We start from the raw sequence: 20,235 nt of genomic DNA, 5'->3' as shown, positions 1-20,235 counted from the left end.
CCACATCTGAGTGGAAGCATTTGAAAAATCTTAGAACGCATTCAGCTTAACTCTGTGAGTTTCCACGTTTAAGTCCACTAACATAGCCTACTGAACTAAAGAGAAATAAAAAACACCAGCAGCTTCATAATGCATCATAAACGTCTCTGTGTCGTTATAAGAACTAATAAGAACGCAAAAGATTCTTGCACTTTATTCTTAAAATAGTGTTTAGCATAATATTGGTGCTTCTGTCACTGTGGACTGCAGTGGTAACTCAAGTGCAGCTGTTTCCAGTAATGAAAGCAGACATAAAGCTTCAAGACAAGCTTGCCCTCAAGCTCTTGGTGTCAGTTCCCTTACAGAGCTTGGCCTGCTTTCCAGCACCATTCAGGTTAGACATTTGCCATTGATTCACAGCAAAATGAAGTCAATTCCTGCTTGTTGCAGTTTAAGCCTTCCTGTGGTCTGTGCTAGTGTCATCCCTTAAAAGCGCAGTTCAGTGCAGAGACTCAAAAGCAAAGATAATGTAAAGCTGCTGTGAGAGCATCAAATCAAAGCTCCACATTCAATAGCTGCCAGACTTCCTGAACCCCATTACGGAACTACAAGCAATTCTGGATCATCTACAGTAAATACTCTGGAGTGTGATTCTAAACCAGATGCCATCTTGGCTCTCACAAGGTGTCTCATTATATCTCTTTTCTGACTGTGGGGGTTCTCATCTGTGCTGACGTGTGACACAACTGTCAACTATTCTGAAGATAAATACCAATGTAAAAAAGCTAAAACGCAATACAAACACAATTCAATAAGGTAAATATAGTGAATCATACTTGTATATACAGTACTGTATTAACAATGCTGTTACAATGATAATGTTCTGTGGTTTTTAATCCTATGGCACCCCTCATTAATTCACTGAGCAGTTCGTGGACAGAATGGTTTAATGTATGAGATCTGTGACATTGCTTTTTTTTTCTTGAACTGCAAGACATTCATTTTTTTTTTCCACAGCAGCCTTTCAGCAACAGAAAATGAAGGCATGCACAGTTAGCTCAGTTAAGGGTGAGTTTAGCTGGAGCGAATATAAGCAGACACAGGGATCACTAGGACTAGGAAGCCCTGTTTTAAGATGTGTTCATCCATTATTCGGCAGCAACTTATTCCTGGTAGAGAAGCACAGGAAAAAGGAAGAACTACACCCTGGGTCAGATTCCAGAACATTGCAAGGCACAAACACGAACGATTTCAAGGCACCAATTAACCTCACCGACTGTCTTTGGAATTTTACAAGACTCACAAGGATTTGGGAGGAATATGCAGTTTCCACACAGAAGGTGCCTCAGGCCAGACTCAAACCCAGGAGCCAAGAGTCATGAGGCTGCAGCTTTAACTGCCTTACTGCCTCACCACTCTGCTGCCCTGTTTTACAATCACCTTCACAAATGTTTCAGGAGGTAGCATCATTATGCTCTAACTTTTAAATTTTTAAAGCACCAGTACAGGTTTCAATAAAAAAAAATAGAATCTCTGGTTCCTGCAGAGATACACAGTCCAATAATGAGTTTAAGCTAGTAAAAATGCTTCCCAACCTCTTTAATTATCATTCAGTATATTTCAGCGCGCAAGTTCTGGCAGCACATCAATAATTCAGGGTTCACTCTGTCATTCCTACAGAGGAAATCATTATCTCACCTATTAATCAGTTCAGCAGATGTACGATAAAATGTGGAAAAATTATCTCTTTGACTTCTGGTATAACCTTAGGGAATAATTCATGTATTATATGATCACAATCCGTTGGCAGCTAAGAATTGCCACATGAAAGACAAATCCAAGGACACTGGACAAAGTATGCCTCTTCAGGTAACTTACAAATAGGAGAAATTTAAGAAGATAATATATAACTTTTTTCCATCCAGAATGGTGGAAATATGTCTTTGGAATCTACATACAAAGTACAAAAAACAAATAACACGACAAAATAAATACTCATTAGAAACAAGCATGTCCTAGACATGCAGCAATACATCCTCACACATCTCACTCTGCCCATATTACACTACCATTATACATAATCCGATAGCTCCAGACAGGAAACAGTCATTCAGCAGCATTTAATATACTGATTGCATAGGGAACAAAAGATTTCTTGTGTGCATTATTCTTGGCTACAGGCATTCTGAAACACCTCCCTGAAAGTAGCAGTGTAAAATGAGAATGAAGAGGGTGGGAGGAATCATCAATAATAAGCTGAACTTATGACAATATACAGTATTACAGTTCTTTGAGATGTTCCTGTGATTATTTTATTAGTATTATTAACAATTCCAGCTAATTTCCCCTCACTCTTAATGCTCAGGCTACCATACGGTTATATCAAAAGTAAGGGTGCTTTCTACTAACATTCTATAAACCCTCTCTAAATTGCTCATCCCAAACCTTTTCAGCTTCCTGGTCAAATATACTGTATATGCTGCCTAGCCTTCTTAAAAATACAATTGGTATTCTCTATAAAGTTTAAATGTTCATTTATTACTGTTCCTAAGTATTTGAAACACTAAATAACCTCCCATCTAATTATATTGGAAGCGTTGTTGGAAATTTAAGGTGTTGTTATCACAGGTAGAGAGTTATTTTGGTTTTATCAACATTAATATGAAGCATGCTTGACTGACACCACATTTCTAGTTTACTTATCTGTTCAAGGTAATTCTCCACCCCTTTTCTGTCATCCCCAGTAAACAATCCTACTAGGGCCTTATCTTTTGCATACTTTAATAGATTAACAGATGTTTCCTGTATTTTCATTTTATTTGTATAGATGGAAAGTAGTCAAGGTGACAAAGCACAGCCCTGGGGAACACTAGTATTGAAACAATTTCATTTGAAAATGTATTGTTCATAAGAATCCGCTGTAGGTCATTTGTTAGAAAATCCTGAATCCATTTTATAAGCCTTCTGTTAACATCCAAATCCAGCAGCCATTCCAACAGTGTGTGAATATGTACAATGTTTCATGTTCTGGATCGTGTCAAATTCTGAACTAAAACTAATGAAGTACATACGAGTATATGACTTTGCCTGCTGCAGATGATGAGCTACTAAATTCACTACAGTCAGAACTAAATCTTCAGTCCCCCGTATTCTTGATACATAAATTGTAGAGTATCCAGATGATCTGAAATTGAGAGGAAAAGAGGTTTACAAATATCCCTCTCCATGCACTTAGCCAATACAGGGGTGAGTGACACCGGTTGAAAGTTAGTACTTTGGCCTTAGGTTTTATATGTACAGGTATAATAGTTTAAACTTTCCACATAGTTGGTACAAGAATCAAGTAGTGTCTGGAATAATTCAGTTAGAAATCTCCTAAATTGATGAGCACAAAGCTTCAGTACCTTTCCCTGCAAACCATGTGGGTCAGGTGCCTTGTTTGGTTTAATCTGGGAGAAACACTTTAACAACAGTACCTCTGTTCCAGTCAGCTGTATAGATTTGAATCCCTTCAATTATCTTGTTACATTTCTCTATAAAATCAACAGTCTCAAATCTTCCATAATATAATTAAGATTATTCACAGAGGATGAGCTAACAGCACAATTCCCATTCTATGTTTTCCCACCTCTACCCATCTTTACATTAATACCCTTCCACACTTGCTTAGAATTTCCTACACAGAACCTGTTCTGACCTCTTCAGGTCCTTTTCAGCCTTCCTCATTTGTGACCTAAGCTCCTTGGTTTTCTCCCTAACAACAGCGGTTATCTAATTGTAAAAACACAGAAGAACACAAGGTTAAAAATGAGAGAAAGCTATTGAGTTTATCTAGCCCATTTGGTAGTTAGAAGCTAAATGAAGGATGTTTCCTAAAGGATGCCAGGTCAACAACAAGGCAGGAATCACCTCTCTTCACCTGTATCATTCTGTCTTTGAGAACTTTGAATACTAGTATCTGGTCTCCTCATGGTCTTTTCTGTTTGAGGCTAAAAAGGTCCAGTTCTTTCAGTGTGTCATTGCAGGGCTGGACTTTCACAATTCTCATTCTGGAAAACCACACACATGCTAATTTGTATTCCACATGAACTTAAAAACCTTATTGAAGCCTTAACTGGATTACCTTAACTTCTGGTATTTTGCAGTATTAATGAAATGCAATACTTAATAGGCAATCTGTGTCATGTATAAGAGATTAATACAGTCAAACAGTTTGAATTAATCCTATTATTAAATCAATTAGGGGCTCGATTGTGTCACTGAGAGCTGCGCCAGGACAAACACCAGCAGGTGTGTTCTCCTCCAGGACCATGTCTGGGAATCCCTGGCGTATGGCCTGCCTTTAAACTGGTGACCAGAACCCAGTGCTTCAGGTAGGTGTCCATTTAGCAGAATAATTAATAATAATAATAATAATTGCTTAGACTTATATAGCGCTTTTCTGGACACTCCACTCAAAGCACTTTACAGGTAATGGGGACTCCCCTCCACCACCACCAGTGTGCAGCCCCACCTGGATGATGCGACGGCAGCCATAGTGCGCCAGAAGGCTCACCACAGATCAGCTATCAGTGGGGAGGAGAGCAGAGTAATGAAGCCAATTCATAGATGGGGATTATTAGGAGGCCATGATTGGTAAGGGCCAATGGGAAATTTGGCCAGGAAGCCGGGGTTGCACCCCTACTCTTTTCGAGAAACGCCCTGGGACTTTTAATGACCACAGAGAGTCAGGACCTCGGTTTTACGTCTCATCCGAAGGACAGCGCCTGTTTACAGTATAGTGTCCCCGTCACTATACTGGGGCGTTAGGACCCACATGGACTGCAGGGTGAGCGCCCCCTGCTGGCCCCACTAACACCTCTTCCAGCAGAAGGAAGAAGCCTTAAGTAAACAAAGAGTCAACAAGTAACAGTGGTTCAGTGGCTGGCATTGCTGCTTTGCAAACTCTAGGGCCCAGGGTTCAATTCTGGACCTGGGGTGCAATCCGCATGGAATTTGTCCTCCCTTTCTATGTGTGGGTTTCCTCCGGGTGCTCCAGTTTCCTCCCACATTCCAAAGCTATAGTGGTGGGTTAATTGGCCTGTGGGAAAGCTGCCCTGGTGTGAGTCTGTACACGTGCCATGTGACAGTCTGGTGTCCCATCTAGGGTGTATCCTGCCTTATGCCCGTAGCTTGCCAGGATAGGCTCCAGCTCCCCTGCCACCCTATATTGGATAAAGTGGTTAGCTGATGGACGGATCAATTTTTATCACAACCTTACGCTTGATGAGAGCAACTTTCTGGCTAAATGGATGTTTAATTATACATTGTACATTACAAATTATGATCAGTTACACATTTTGTGTTCTAACAATTTTGTGCTGGCCACCACTATCTAGAACAGCTGTCTTCCTTACAGCAGTGGCTCAACATAGGTAACACGACTAAACTTACAGTTCATCTCACAACAGCATTATAGAAAAAGGCAGATAGAGTATATTCTGGATTTAGCATATTTAATCATACAGATACAGGCACATCTATTTCTTTAAAAATCAGTGATGGGCTACTTATTAAATATTAAATACTGCACTGTGCCAAGCAGAAATCGAATACATCTTCGAAAACGGCGAGAAACAAAGCATGTCACAGCTAGGACTTAACTCTGCATAATGCTTACTATGTAGGTATTTTCATAAACACAAGTGGAAGCTGATTACTTTGGCTGTGTTACATTTTAGAAGCCCTTCCTCAGAAATAACACTCAGGGCTGTTTTTTTTTTACAGGAGCATTGTAGCCTTGCAGACAAATTTGTTTATTAGGGTAGAAAAAATAGGACACTGTTTTGTATAAACGAAAAACCGCACAGCGATCTTTTCTAGAAAAATTGATTTGGTGTGCCCAAACTGCTTGTTTATCTAGATTTTATTTATAAGAATGTTTTTTAGAGAACAGCTTTCATTTTATTACATGCAAACCATAAAGAGACAAGACCAACTCATACACAAGTTGTTGCATTATTGTTCATACATTCATTCTAACTACATCATCCAATGCCGGCTCTATCCCAGCCTAGGGTCTGGGGTCTATCCCAGCAAGCAACTGGTGTGGGGCTAGTGCTGGTGTGTGTCTTGAACTTGTGTGTGTGATTGGAACTGGACATTTGGTGGAGTTCACCAAACTGGTCTGGTGTTTTTGTGTGTTTTACAGTTTAGATATGTGGGGTGGCGGTAAAATTTGTATTGAAAGTCAAAACTAAACTTTATTGTCTCTTGTCAATGAAATAGTCCTCAGGGGGCTGGCTTAGTCTGCTCTGTTGATCCTCCTCTAGAAAGCTATTAATTATCATGCATTCAGGATCGATAGGAGGTGATGTGGTGTCAATTTGGGATTTCCACCGAGATTGAATGTGGAGCCAAGGGCTTCTTCAAAGACCTACTGCCCCCACTGTTTCTGTAGAGGGCAGAGGGCACAATGAATTGTGTTAATGTAATAATAGTCTTCCTGTCTGGCAAACTGATTTTTGAGAGTGGAAGAAAGCTGAGTATATGTTTCGAAGCCATTTTCCATATTAACACCCTGCTTTAAATATCTACACAAAGCTTGCTTGCTTTATAGATATAAATTGACACCTTGCTTTATACAGTATATTCCATCAGCTTCCTGTTACCAAAGCTGTGATAAAGGTTTTCTGTTGCTTATGGGGGGACCTAACACCATGGCTGGTAGATTTTGGGAGTTCACTGAAGGTGAGAAATTGATTCTGATGCCTTTTACCCGGTTAAACTGGGCTCACATCACTTTGTGCATTTCCTAGACTAGATTTTGATGACAAAATCTAGCTTTGTTTGTAAGATCTGTGTGGTCCAAATCTGAAGCAGCCAAACAACAGCAGACAAAGGCTTGCAGCGCGACATTAAGACTATGCAAAACAAAGGATTTAAACAGCACTGGGTTAGAAAATACCAAAACACAATGGGTTAAGATGAAATTTACCTATTTCATAGTTATGAATAGAATGCACCATTTCATTTTAAACCCAATGATAATAATACATTTAGGGTTGGCTAAGCTCCTTCAGTCCTAATTCGTTTATGTCTTCAACTAACAGGCTCTTCTTGATGAGAGAGTTAGTAGCCCCTTCTGCCTTCAAACTACAGACAGGATTTGTGAAAGCCCTTTAGGTGAAGTTTGAGGTCGAAGAAAGAAACCTTTTATCTTTATCCTGCAGTACTGCAACAGGCCCTGCATATGCAATAGTGTGCGGTTCAAGAGGTGCTACAGCTGCATCAGTTACTCACCAACTACAGTACCTCTCACTCAAGACTTCACTGCATTTGCCTTGGTGGCTTAGGGAACATGCAATTTTGATGGCAGCAGCAATGTCTCTGGGGCAACAAAGTGTCTTTGCCTTAGAACTCTTTTGAAATTATATCTGTACCAGGAGCAGGTGAGCCCACTTTGCTCCCTGGCAGCTAACAGAGTCCTGGGGTAGAGAGGGAGAATGAGGGAGGTGTAAGTGGCAAATGGGAGATCATTTATTAGACAATAATCCCATGCAATCATTTAAAGACTTGTGGACATTGATTAACAAAACAAACTTTTAGCGTTTCATAGACTTAATGTATCGCAAAATATACATTATGCTGGAGCAGTCTTTTCTGCTCATCTTTGAATGTTCACTGTCTGCAGATGTGGTGCTGAAGCTATATACTCATCAGCACAATTTTCACCCTGAAAAGGCACTGCCGTCCTGAAAACAGGGTGCACGAAGAGTGCAAAGAACCTGATGCCTCAAACACTAAGACTGAGTCTCAAATGCCAGTTGACTATTAGGATGATTCTGTAATATAATGTGAAGTGACTATTTTCATATTGCTTATGGCCAGCAAGTGTTTGTATATGGCTAAATGCAAGGACAAAACAGCAATCTTAGGCTTCTCAGAATATGATTAATTAAAGGCAAAGCTTATTCCCCAAGGAAAATGTAAGCATCCTCAGATGGGGGTGGGGAGCTGGGCAGAGCTGGCCATGCTTTGCAGTGAGACTGAAATGCACAGGAGTGTCACAGAAAGGTCATGTGACAATCACACCATTAGATTGATTTTGTCCTTAATCTGAGTTGGAACTAATGAGCTTTTTTATAGGAAATTGTGATGACTGGATTGAGGTTACAGTTCATCTGGCATAAAGCACAATGATTCTTTTAGTTCTCATTAAAATGATATTTTGCATGGAACATACAGTATGTTCTAAGTACATGTTAAAAATATAAATAAAAGATACAACAAAACTCATCTTGAACATACATGATACCTCAGAATGTTAATAGTGTTAATAGTTAAAAATTAAAATGACTGTAAAGCTAGTTTCCTGAAAAACAAAGATCATTTTTCTTCTTCAAGAGGGGCTTTAGTGAAAAGCGGTTTCTGTGTTAAGATGTGCCGGATTAATGGATGAAGCTCTTTTCATTCAGAGGGTTCCTTTCTGCCAGTCTCAGGGTTTACACCATCATTTGTTTTCATTCTCTTGACATTTCCATTTATATTCCCTGAGCCACTTCCTCAGAGAGCAGTGGAGTAGAGCTGAGCTGACACTCAAATCGCAGCATATAGACCACAACTATACCTCTGCTCACAGCGGAGCCAGCAAATCTGTAGCCAAGACATCTGTAGCTAGAAGAGATGACTATCCATTTGAGACCTAACTCTACTATGTCTATAAAATCAGTTATAAACCTGCCTTAGAGCGTTTGCTCCCTTAGAAAATTAATATTGGATGACCAAGATCTTCGTGCTCTGAATATTCTCCCCTAAACACATACGAAGACTTTGAAATAGTGTGCATCTATCCACTGCTGTTGCATCTCCTAATATCAGATGCAATTCTGTTACTTTAATTTTGTCCAACACTGTACCTACTGGATGCTCTGCGTGTATTTATCACACATTTAAAAAAGAATGAATCCTGCTACTGATCATGCTTCATTAACCAACATTATTAAAGCGATTAAAATAAAAAGACATAAAACAAGCACATTACTCAGTGTTACTAAATTGCCACACAGTCTGTCTAGGTTTGGTATAAAAGTTCATAAAACAGAGAAAAGACACAATAATAAAATGCAAATCCACTGACTATTTTCTATTTACAACAAAAAAGAAAAAGAAACATTCAACAAAACTCCAGTTTCTCTACAGAATTCATTCAGAGACAGAGACAAAGGCTGACTGAGAGGCTTCTCCTGATGGACAGGCAAGACCCCATTTCAACCAGAGAAGAGGCAGGATCTGTAAACTGACACAAAATGGCGGAATGAACAGAAGAGTAGGGAAATGGATGCACAACAGGTAATATACAACACATTGACAAAAGTATTGTGAATACAAATCCTGCTAAATCATGAAAGTGAATATGCAAAATGAAATGATGAAAATGATGAAAGAGGTAAGTGAATAAGGATTATGAAAGACCCCCATAGCACCGTCCTTCGTTATAGTCAGGAAAGAATGCATTACTTTTCACTGTGACCAATTCTTCCATGGATCTCTCAAATTTCAATATTTCATTGCCCTTTGCTAATTTTGTTCATTTGTTTCATTGTTGTGCATTCATATGCCCATTTTATTAGCTACATTTTGTAACAGGTATGTATATTGGTAGATCTCTTCCATTAGCTAAAACATCTTAATAGTTTACACTACTACATTTTGAAAAGACATTTTTGAAGACTTTATGTTTTTCCAAGCATAGCAAAATATAATCCTAAAATAACCATACCCTACTTCACACAAAGCCTGTCACTTAGCCATATTTTGGAACCCTAAAATACAGTCAAACACCTACAATGTACAGTAATTGAATGCAATACTGTGTCAGCAGGTGCACTCCAAGCTTCACCATCCCTCTGTTGGCACCATGGATCCTGGAGTTCATATTCCATATAATCAATATCAAGAGAATGGAGAGACTCCAGCAATGTCTGTGCTGTGGTCAGACCAGCCAATTAGATGAGTTTCTATCACTGTGAGAGGCCCAGAGTCATGGTCCAGCAGGCATGCTAAATGTGAGCAGAGAATTTCCATATTTAGAATAATGAAAAGACAGGAAGAGACCTTGTTCCAGAACTTGACACTCTCCAAACAGCCCACAGAGCTGCCCAAGAAGAACATACACGAAGAATTAGAAACTATCTTTCTAAAATACCTGCCTCCTTTTGGAGGTAGAATTTTGTATTACCCCAGACACTGTCCCATGAAATGGCCTGATAAGTGAAAGGAAGCTTAAAGGCTGTTTAGCCATTTGAATTGTTTATTACATTACAATGAAATCTTTAGGCTATCTTTTCCAAATTAGTTTCTCAGTGCACCTGGTCGACCTGATGTGGAAATTACATTTCAAGTACCTCTAGTATTAACATTATTTCTGTAACATTATTCTGGACTTGTTAATAATTTGTACTGCATTACTGCTGTTAAACAGAGTGTTGGAGTCCACTCCGTTGTGTAATTTATGCCACTGTCTTGAGCTTCCAAAGACTTTAGTGTTCGAGTTATGCAAATGAAACAAGCATAAGCATATTTGCGTTTGTTCCCTGTGAAATAGACTCTAGGCAAGTATTCACACACTCAGCCACAATTATAATTGTGTTTGTAAATACCCTGAGTCGAGTCCAAATACATTTTGCAATTTTCATGAGATCGGAAAACAAATATTACAACTATTCTCTGCTCTCCCTCCTTCTCTCACAATCCCCCAGGTTTTCTCTTAAAAACATGGTGCTTTCTCAAGAATCTGGAGTACTGTGGAGCACTCTATACTGTAGCCCCAGTTGGGGAAAGTGCGTGTCTTTCGGAGAAATGCCCTTGTGTTTTATATGACGTCAGGCTGCTTGAAGGGCCTGGGGAGGATCAATGAAAATCTGTGACGCACTTCAGCATAGCAACGTTCTTTGCATCTCAGTGACCCCGAGATACATCAGAAGAGCAAGACCAGCCAATAACTGATCACCAAACAATAGCCTGATCAGGATTAGGATTTGCTCAACTTGGCTTGCGCTGAAAGTTAAAAACAAACCTAATGACAAAATAATTTAGTCCCATCAATCTCACATTGTGACATGTTCCATTTGTTCTATTATTCAGTTATATCAAAGGAGAGCAGGCACCCAAAGTCAATGTTGCATGGTCTTTTCAACAGATGCCAATTTCTAACACTGCTTAACAAAGTCTATATCTCTAATCCTATTGGACAGGTTTACAAGATGCATTATTCTGCAATTGTTCCCAGTGGGATTAAAGCATCATACAACATACAGTACATACCAATGTATAACAGTAAATCCCATACACCATGGATATTATAAAATGCATCAAGTACAAATTGCTGTGCTACATATAATATTATAGCCCACTGTGACTTTGCAATGGCTAATGTGCTAACTGTGCAATGCTGTATTGAAGAGCTTGGAATAGAAGGCTGCTGTCCAATAACACAAACAGCACTTTTATAAGATATGACTTATACTCTGCAAAACTTGCATTTTAAACAGTGCTGTAATCACTTCTGAGTAGCGTCTACCAAGAAATAATTACTGGAGTCAAGTCAAAAATGATTAAGTACCATTGGAGTGATGTTGGTCTAGCAGTGACAGAGAAAGATTAGAAGCACATAATGCAGGAGACTGTTGTAATCCCATTAAACTCACCATTACAGGATCCTTCATTTTTTAAACTGTGCACCCTGATGCACAATCCAACACTAGTTTCCCTAAGAATAAAGCTTCTCTATTCAACTCTGTGAAGTCAACATACAACAGCTATGTTACCCACTTACACATACCTTTCTCAACATATTATCCGATAGCTGAAGTCTCCTGGTTGGGTTAGCAGTGAAGTTCTGATTTTAGTGATTTAATGATTTTTTTAATTTAGAGTCCTTAGTACAGCACCCTCTAAATGTGATCATACCCTTAATGAACAGTAAGTCAAAGCCTACTGAGCAAGAAAATAGAGGTGTACATTAATTATTTTTTAATGTAATGCAAATATTCAACTAAATACTGTACTTGTATAACTGTATAGCAATTATAAGGAGAATATCTGTTTAAAACAGTTACAAGCTTTGCTAATGATTTTCATTCCCTGCTTCTTGTACTACTCATGAGAGATATTTGATCACTCCTCCATGCACAACCTCTCCAGCTCTCCCAGTCTGCATCATCTGTTTTTTTCTGTGAGTGATACTGTTAGTATTCTCCAATTAAGCTTCTGTTTAGGATATGATCATACACCACTGGTATGTGAAGGAGGTTCCACAATGATGCTGATATAACAAATAATATACTATACATTTGATAAGCTCTCTTTAATGTCTCTCTTTAAACTATCTTAACCTTATGATCATTAAAGCCTAATGCAGGCTTAGTGTTGCTATCCTATTGAAAAGTCTATTTACAATAGCCAATCTTCAGTTTCATGAAAAAAGAAACATTCTGATACACTTTATAATGTCTTCCTTTAGTTCTAAGACACCAAGACCAGACAAGAGGATGCAAAGAAACCCCAAAGAAAAACAGGTGCATTTATTTTCTTCACAAAAAGAATAGCATTCATAGCAGTTTTACTTTTTAATTATTCAAAGCACTCTAGAATGTCTTACCAGGGATGATGCAATAAAAAATTGTAGAGTTGTATATTTTTAACATAGTGGTGGAAGCTCATACATTAAAGCTTTTGCTGATTTTATTAACAGCTTCCTATGATGATCTTTATTCCAAAGACACAAGAGCACAGTGTATATTGAACACTCTTAAATAGCAAATCTCAGGCATAGATTCTTTGAAAGCAGAGAAATATCAATAAAGAAATGTGAATAATTTGCATCAGCTTACCCTGTTCTCAAAGAAAGTAAATGTGCTAAAATACTGTATGAATGGTGTGTGTTATTTAGCACAGAGAGATATGCAGCTGTGAAAAGCAGGTCTCATGCTGCAGAATTATAAAAAGCAGATGGCATCAGTTTTAAAACTGTACTTTGGGTGAGAGGGTTGCCATGGCTACCTTCTCCCCCTGTCAAGATCCTCGTCTACAACTGAAGACGTCAGAGTGACCCTCCGTTGCCAAGACCCCAATCTCTCAATTAGGAATACTGTTTGTAGGAAATTAATTTTCTTGTGAGGTCCCCTCTCTCTCTCTCTCTGACTTACGGGACAGCCCAGCTTTAAGAGGTCTGATAGATTAGCGTTGCGTTGTGGTTCACTTGCTCATGTGGTTGTCTCACTTTGCAATTTAAACAGTTAGCACCTCAGTGGTATACAGAAAGAGCTGCCCAAAAACAACAGCTATGCTGCCAGTCAGTATGATGAGTAATGGCCATCTCTGCCATTGAGGAAAACCTCACGCCATGGGTCTGGATATGATGACATCATTTCACTTTGTATCCGTATTCGTCAGATCTCAGAAACTAGGAGAGACTGGATTGCTATAAGTGGTGTTGGTGGACAAGTAGATGACACTCTTTCCTCTGGAATAAAATAGCCAACTAATACCCCCAAAATGATGGCAGAGTGACAACCTTAAAACCAGGGTCCTGACAATTGTAATTTTAATTATAATAATTTAATTATAATAATAACTGCTAACACTTATAAAGCCCTTTTCTGGACACTTCACTCAAAGCACTTTACAGGTAATGGGGACTCCCCTCCACCACCACCAATGTGCAGCATCCACCTGGATGATGCGACGGCAGCCATAGTGCGCCAGAACGCTCACCACACATCAGCTATCAGTGGGAAGGAGAGCAGATTAATGACGCCAATTCATAGATGGGGATTATTAGGAGGCCATGATTGTAAAGGGCCAAGGGGAAATTTGGCCAGGATGCCGGGGTTACACCCCTACTTTTTTCGAGAAACACCCTGGGATTTTTAATGACCACAGAGAGTCAGGACCTCGGTTTTACGTCTCATCCGAAGGATGGCGCCTGTTCACAGTACAGTGTCCCCATCACCATACAGGGGCATTAAGACCCACATGGACAGCAGGGTGAGCGCCCCCTGCTGGCCCCACTAACACCTCTTCCAGCAGCAACCTTAGTTCTTCCCAGGAGGTCTCTAATCCAGGTACTGACCAGGCTCACACCTGCTTAGCTTCAGTGGGTTGCCAGTTGTGAGTTGCAGGGTGATATGGCTGCTGGCTGCCATAGTGCGCACAGTATGCTCCCCACACATCAGCTATCAGTGGGGAGAACAGAGTGATGAAGTCAATTCATAGATGGGGATTATTAGGAGGCCATGACTGGTAAAGGCTGATGGGAAATTTGGCCAGGAGACTGGGGTAACACCCCTACTCTTTTGGAGAAATGCCCTAGGATTTATAATGACCACAGAGAGTCCTGACTTGGTTTTATATCTCATCCAAAGGATGGCGCCTTTTTACAGTATAGTGTCCCCGACACTATACTGGGTCATTAGGACCCACACAGACCGCAGGGTGAGCGGCCCCTACTGGCCCCACTTCCAGCTTTTGTTTTTCCCAGGAGGTCTCCCATCCAAGTACAGCTCAGGCTCCCACCTACCTACTGTACTGTACAGTAGCTTCAGTGGGCTGTCAGTGGTGAGCTGCAGGGTGAAATGGCTGCTGGGTAAAATCCTCCTGAGGGAATAATAAGCCACTTCTTTTAGAACCTCTCAAACTACTGCACGTTTTGCCATTCTTTCTACCAATGAAGAACACTATTTTTGGTAACACATACTTACGGTATGTTTTCTTCCTAGGGGGTCACAGCAACTTTCCCACTTGCCTTGACTGTCTTCATGATGGAAGAAACTGAAATTTAAATTAAACAAACTCAACATACACTTGCATTTCTTTTTTAAATCAAGTTTTAGTTATAGTTTTTCAAGGATACATATAGATTTCGAGGCGGCTATGTGTGTTATTAGAAAAGGTCAATTCTGATATAATCAAAAACATTGTAAAAGAAGGTTTTGGACATGTCCTTCATGATTCCACATATGAAAGGCTTCTGTGGCTTTACCACAGCTGCGACTGAAATAAATTTCACACTTTATTGCTTCAGGGCTATAGTGCTACATTCCTGGTGGCCTGTGGGTAGTAAAAACCCATAACAGCACATATGCCTGGGGTATAGGGCCTTATGGCTGTCTGTGTTGCACCAGTGGGGCACTGACACTTGCTCCCATTACAGCTGTCTACTTCTCACAAGAACTACTCTGGGCACTCCGATTGACAATTTCAGATACATTTGATGCACGTAAACGTAACCGGATTTATAAATTAGTATTTTCAGAAGAATTCCAAGTCTGAGCAACTCAGTGATGTGGTGGATTCGCATTGCCCCTCCTCCATTCCAGGGGCCCATTTGTGATACTGGCCTTGGGTGCCAGTGAGTGCAGAGTCTGTATCTCCTCCCCACGTTTGCATGGGTTTTCCCCTCATTCTCTGATTTTTCCCTCCAGTTCAAAGGCATGCAGGTTAGATGCACTGGCTGCTTGAAATTGTGGCCTTGAGGACCAGGACAATTTTGGTCAGCTGTGACAAATGAGCTAGATAACCCAACCCTTGCATGACAGAAGCATTTCCCAGTCAGTACTGGCTCTAGAAGGACTGAATTTTGAAGGTGGGGAATAAAGCAGTGAACAATTTCATACAAATGTTCAGTTACCAGAACTCCCCAAATTAAATCAACATTTGATAATTGACATATTGTCCGAATTTCTAGAAAGTAGTTTCTTAATTTAACAATTGATTGCCATTAGTTGCTTTTTTTTTAATTGCACTGACATAAAGGTGCAGTTACTGCCTTGTCAGGTTTAAAATGAATAAAAAAGGCCTGCGAAACTTAAATGTGAAATCTGAGACCTATGTACCCCCAAGTGATTATCTGCTCCATTCATAGAGCTTCAAGTCACAAACCAGCAATTGTCTCTTTCTCAGTCGAATCACACAAAAAAAAAGCCCACAAAACCTCAGCAAGCTTGTGTGCATCTGTCCATTTCAAGATTCGCCATTATGCATTTTAAACTATTTAAAGTTATTGGTATTTTTGTCCACGATTTGATCAGGCCGATGGAAGCAACAAAATGTTTATCCAGTGCAGTTTCTAAAAAAGGACGTTTGCCAAGGTGTCAGTTAGCACATTGGCACTTGTTTCCAGTCAGTGCAAAATACATTTTCCACAAACACCATAGTTGCATGGTATGAAGGCACAGTAATTGCAGCAGTATTGTTTATTGTAATACAGTAAATCACTTCCAACACTTTTCCTAGTAGAAGTGCCACAGAGCATTAAAAGCCTATTTGATTCCAATATAAATAAGTGAGTTATATGGTATTCTACAGAAAAGCTTTTGGGATGTGATCATACAGCCCTGGTATGTGAAGGAGGTACCCAAGATATATTTCTGAACACTTGTTTTCCTCAAATACATATATTTTTGAAATTCTGATTGTAAAGGAGACACGATCTATTTGAATAAAGCACTTGTGACTGAGCAAAATGCATACAAGAGTGCAGGACTTCTACACCAAGGCACACAAAGGAACCCAACTTGAAAGTTTTCAGCTGTAAAAACATCCTTTGGTTCTCTAGTTCAAATTCATTGACTGAGAAAAAAAGTCACGTCATCAAGTTAATGTGGTAAATCCGCTTTCCCCGTTTGCTGCTGGTATAAATGTTGCATCTCAAGAAGCATTTTAATAGATGTGCCACCATCTGGAAAACTGATTTACCTATTATGGGAAGGCTGTTTTATGCAACCCTCCCCAAAAGAGTGCACCTCATTACTACAGTGCATTAATGAAGGATTAATGACCTAGACACGCACAACAAAAGACAATGATGCAACACACAATAATAGGATTGTTACAGGACTTGTAACAAGCGTGACCTAAAGCAGGCACAAATGATGCGATACTCCTACAGTGAATATCATGTGCAGTTCAAATCACCACCCCTTCCAATGATCGCGCAAATTTGACTTCTAAAAATAACACTCTTTATCTTCAATGCAAATGAAGGCAGCTAAAGGGTAATTCTGGAACAAAATCTGTTATGGCAATTTGCATTTTAATTGAGATCAGTTTTTTCTAAGAATCTGGGCTCCCACTACCTACCACTTTTAGATGAGATCTCTACTACCGCTGCTAAACTGTTAAATGGCAGGGAACATGGGCTTTTCCTTCCCACGCACTCCATTATTTCACTTCTAAATAATTCATTCTCTCTTTGACTACAAAAGATTCTAAAATATAGGGAACTCTTTGTACATACCCACTCTCTGTCAAGAAGAGATCATACAGACTGCTACCTGTACTTATTCGCTCCCACTCGAACAGACAATTTGTGGTTGATGGTAATCATGTTACATTCCCCTAGATAATGTCAAAGTGCTCTCCCAGGCAGGTGACTGAGGGAACACATGGCACACTCTGCGATAGGAGAGCTTTAAACCCTTAACAGCACTTCACTTATAGCTTTTTAGAGAGCTCAAGAACTGAGTTGTTGCTCTGCTTTCAGGTACTTTTGTTTCTTCTTGGTATAATCAAGCATTTAATGTCCTTGAGCAGAGTTTCTGATCCTTGTAGATCAGCAGGTCATTAAACCTGTGCTGAAATCAACACAGTGGTTCCCAGTCCCTACCCTGTAGTAACTGCCCTAAAGCCCTTTAGGATTCTAAGGTTCTTCTTGACAATAATGTGTCTTATTTCATTCACTTACTAATTCTGCTTCTTTCTTTCTAGATCTGGAGAAATCTGCCCATGTGCAGAAATAGGGCTAGTGTTGCCAAGTGCTCATTCTTGTACGGAGTACCTTTGCCTTCAGGGTTTTAGTTCGCAAAAGAAAACAGGCTGTAACTGTCTATTTTGTCGAATCATTTTTCCAAATGTCTTCCTTTCCTCTTTTCACATAAACCGATCCATTGAGGTTTGTGGTGCCCAAGGGTAGAAAGTGAATTTATTTTTTTTTTGGTGCTGGTTAATTTTCTAATGGTATTATTCATCATTGAAACTTCAGTGCAATGTACACATCATTGTGTTTTGCCCCTTGCACCTAGGTTTGTGAATTGGCTCACAATGATGTTTAACCAATAGATTCCATCTCAGCTTAGATTTAACTGGAACTGATATGACCATAAATTGATGTGTGAAAGATCTCCACATCCAGCATCTGGGATTTCATCCTCTGTGGTGCTAATGCCCGCTTGTACGCTCTTTGAAAATGAAAAGCATGGTGCAGAAAAAAAACAGGAAAAATATATATTTTTACACTATTATTTTCTTTTATTTAGATCTCAAGACTAAATCTATTTCATTACTGTAGCTACTCTTGTCTTTCAGAAACAAACCCAAAACAGTCACCTACTGCTCTTCTGAATACAGGTCTATTTCAGCACAATATACTTTAATAAAAACTCAATCAAAATATATTAAGAAATGTCACATTTCATTTTTCAAAGCTCTGGCTAGATGGAGAATTTATTGCAATGGAAGCCTGATCTAAAAGCAATATAAATGATGGAAAAGTGCTGAAAGGTGGAAGACACGTGTAGCCTGGTCTCTGCCATTACTGGTCTACTTTGTTGCTTTTACAAAATACTGGGGTGTATGGAACTTCATTACAGCAACACCACCAAAAGGTGAACTTAGTCAAGTCTACTGTATATGCTTTAGCCTAGCTAGTCTGTGCTTGGTAGATACTAGAGTTGAGAGTTTTAATAACAAACATAAATTAAGAAACAATCTTATCTCTCTTTTATTACACTAGGATCAAATACATATCCTTATTTAATGTGACTGTACGGAGTTAAATATAGAACAAAAAACACTTCCATCACACACCATTACAGTAAAATAAGTGTCTCAGCTTTTTCGTATGTAACACAGACCTAGTGATGTAAGTCCTGCTAGACCTTACTTTGATTCATAAAATTTCATTTTACCAAGACTTGTATTTATCTGTATTCCCACTAGATTTACCTTAGTTGTTGCCATTAACCCATCAGGGCACTCCAGTATGAAATGATTTTGACAGAATGCAGCCTCACTAATACAAGAATGTGATTTCCACTGGTGCTTTAGGAAACAGTTACTGTACATCTTCAGTACATGTTTACTTTATACCTTATACTACATGTATACTATATATCTTACTGTATAGTGGTATATACACCAAATATTAAATAGAAGACATGCCACTGTACAAAGCATCACTTTTTTTGAATAATCATTTTACAAATACTAAACATGTACAGTATGCCATAATGTTACTATAAAACTCAAAGTTTAACCATTTCAGAGTACTTTATGTAACACTTCAGACAAATATCCATTTGTACATTGATAGCACAAGATGTTAACAGAATTATGGTTCTCTGGGTGTGTTCAGAGGGTGTTATTCTGATTAAGAAAATAGTGTTGTGATGTCAGAAACATGAGACAAGTGTGACTAGAAATGTAGATGCTAACGATTAAGGGTCACACTTCAATCCCAGTCACACATAATCACTTTCTCATTGAATATGACACTTTTCGCTGTGGAAATGTGCACACATTCCTAAAAACAGGAAGGCATCAAAAAGGCAAGGCAGGTCATCAAATGCATCCATTTTCACTATGTTTTTCCTAACACAGTACAAGACACTTTATCGATGAAGTAAATTCACAAGCTTCCGATACTGTCTTGACCACTGCAGTCATCAAAACAAGTGACAATTCAACATCAACACCAAGGAGATAATGAGATTGTTTGGCAATCTGTCTTTTTTTTATTATGATACAATGCTAACGTTACATTTTTATGAGGAAAAGAGCTGTACTAACAAGCTTGCTGTCAGATTTCTGAATCAGAGCAACATACTTTGTCATAAAGTCTTAATACAATATAGGAGAATTCCTCAGTGAGTAATTCTCACTGTGAGCTGTGTCAGTATCATAAGTTCTGGAGATATCTATTTAAAAAGCTGAATGAAAGTATAAAAGTTCATAATGGGTATTTTATTCTGAAAACCTATTATAAACTTTTCTACTTTCAGTAGGCTGATGGCAGAAATTAATATTTGAGGGATCTGAACTATATGGTGATGTGTTTTCTTCAAAACCAGTTTTGTGCAATATATACAAAAACAATATGTACTGTATATGTGTTTTTTCAGTAATCATATGGTGTGTGGATTTCGATTTGAATTAACAGTTGTATGCCACTGTGTCCTTGTAAACAAAATGCAAAGCGTGAAAATTATGTTAAAACCT

At 39.0% G+C, this 20,235-nt stretch overlaps 1 protein-coding gene across 1 annotated transcript in view; it reads right to left on the bottom strand.

The window, feature by feature from the left end:
* Positions 1 to 20,235, bottom strand: part of tmx1 (thioredoxin-related transmembrane protein 1) — a 49,235-nt gene that overhangs the window by 24,281 nt on the left and 4,719 nt on the right. The window contains exon 2 of the mRNA XM_015350760.2: positions 14,721 to 14,790. The gene's annotated coding sequence lies outside the window, so the exon portion shown is untranslated. The remainder of the gene's footprint in view (positions 1 to 14,720; positions 14,791 to 20,235) is intronic.

Source organism: Lepisosteus oculatus, chromosome 8, assembly GCF_040954835.1.
Source record: "Lepisosteus oculatus isolate fLepOcu1 chromosome 8, fLepOcu1.hap2, whole genome shotgun sequence".
Classification (NCBI taxonomy): Eukaryota; Metazoa; Chordata; class Actinopteri; order Semionotiformes; family Lepisosteidae; genus Lepisosteus; species Lepisosteus oculatus.
This window is presented reverse-complemented; position numbering and strand designations above follow the sequence as displayed.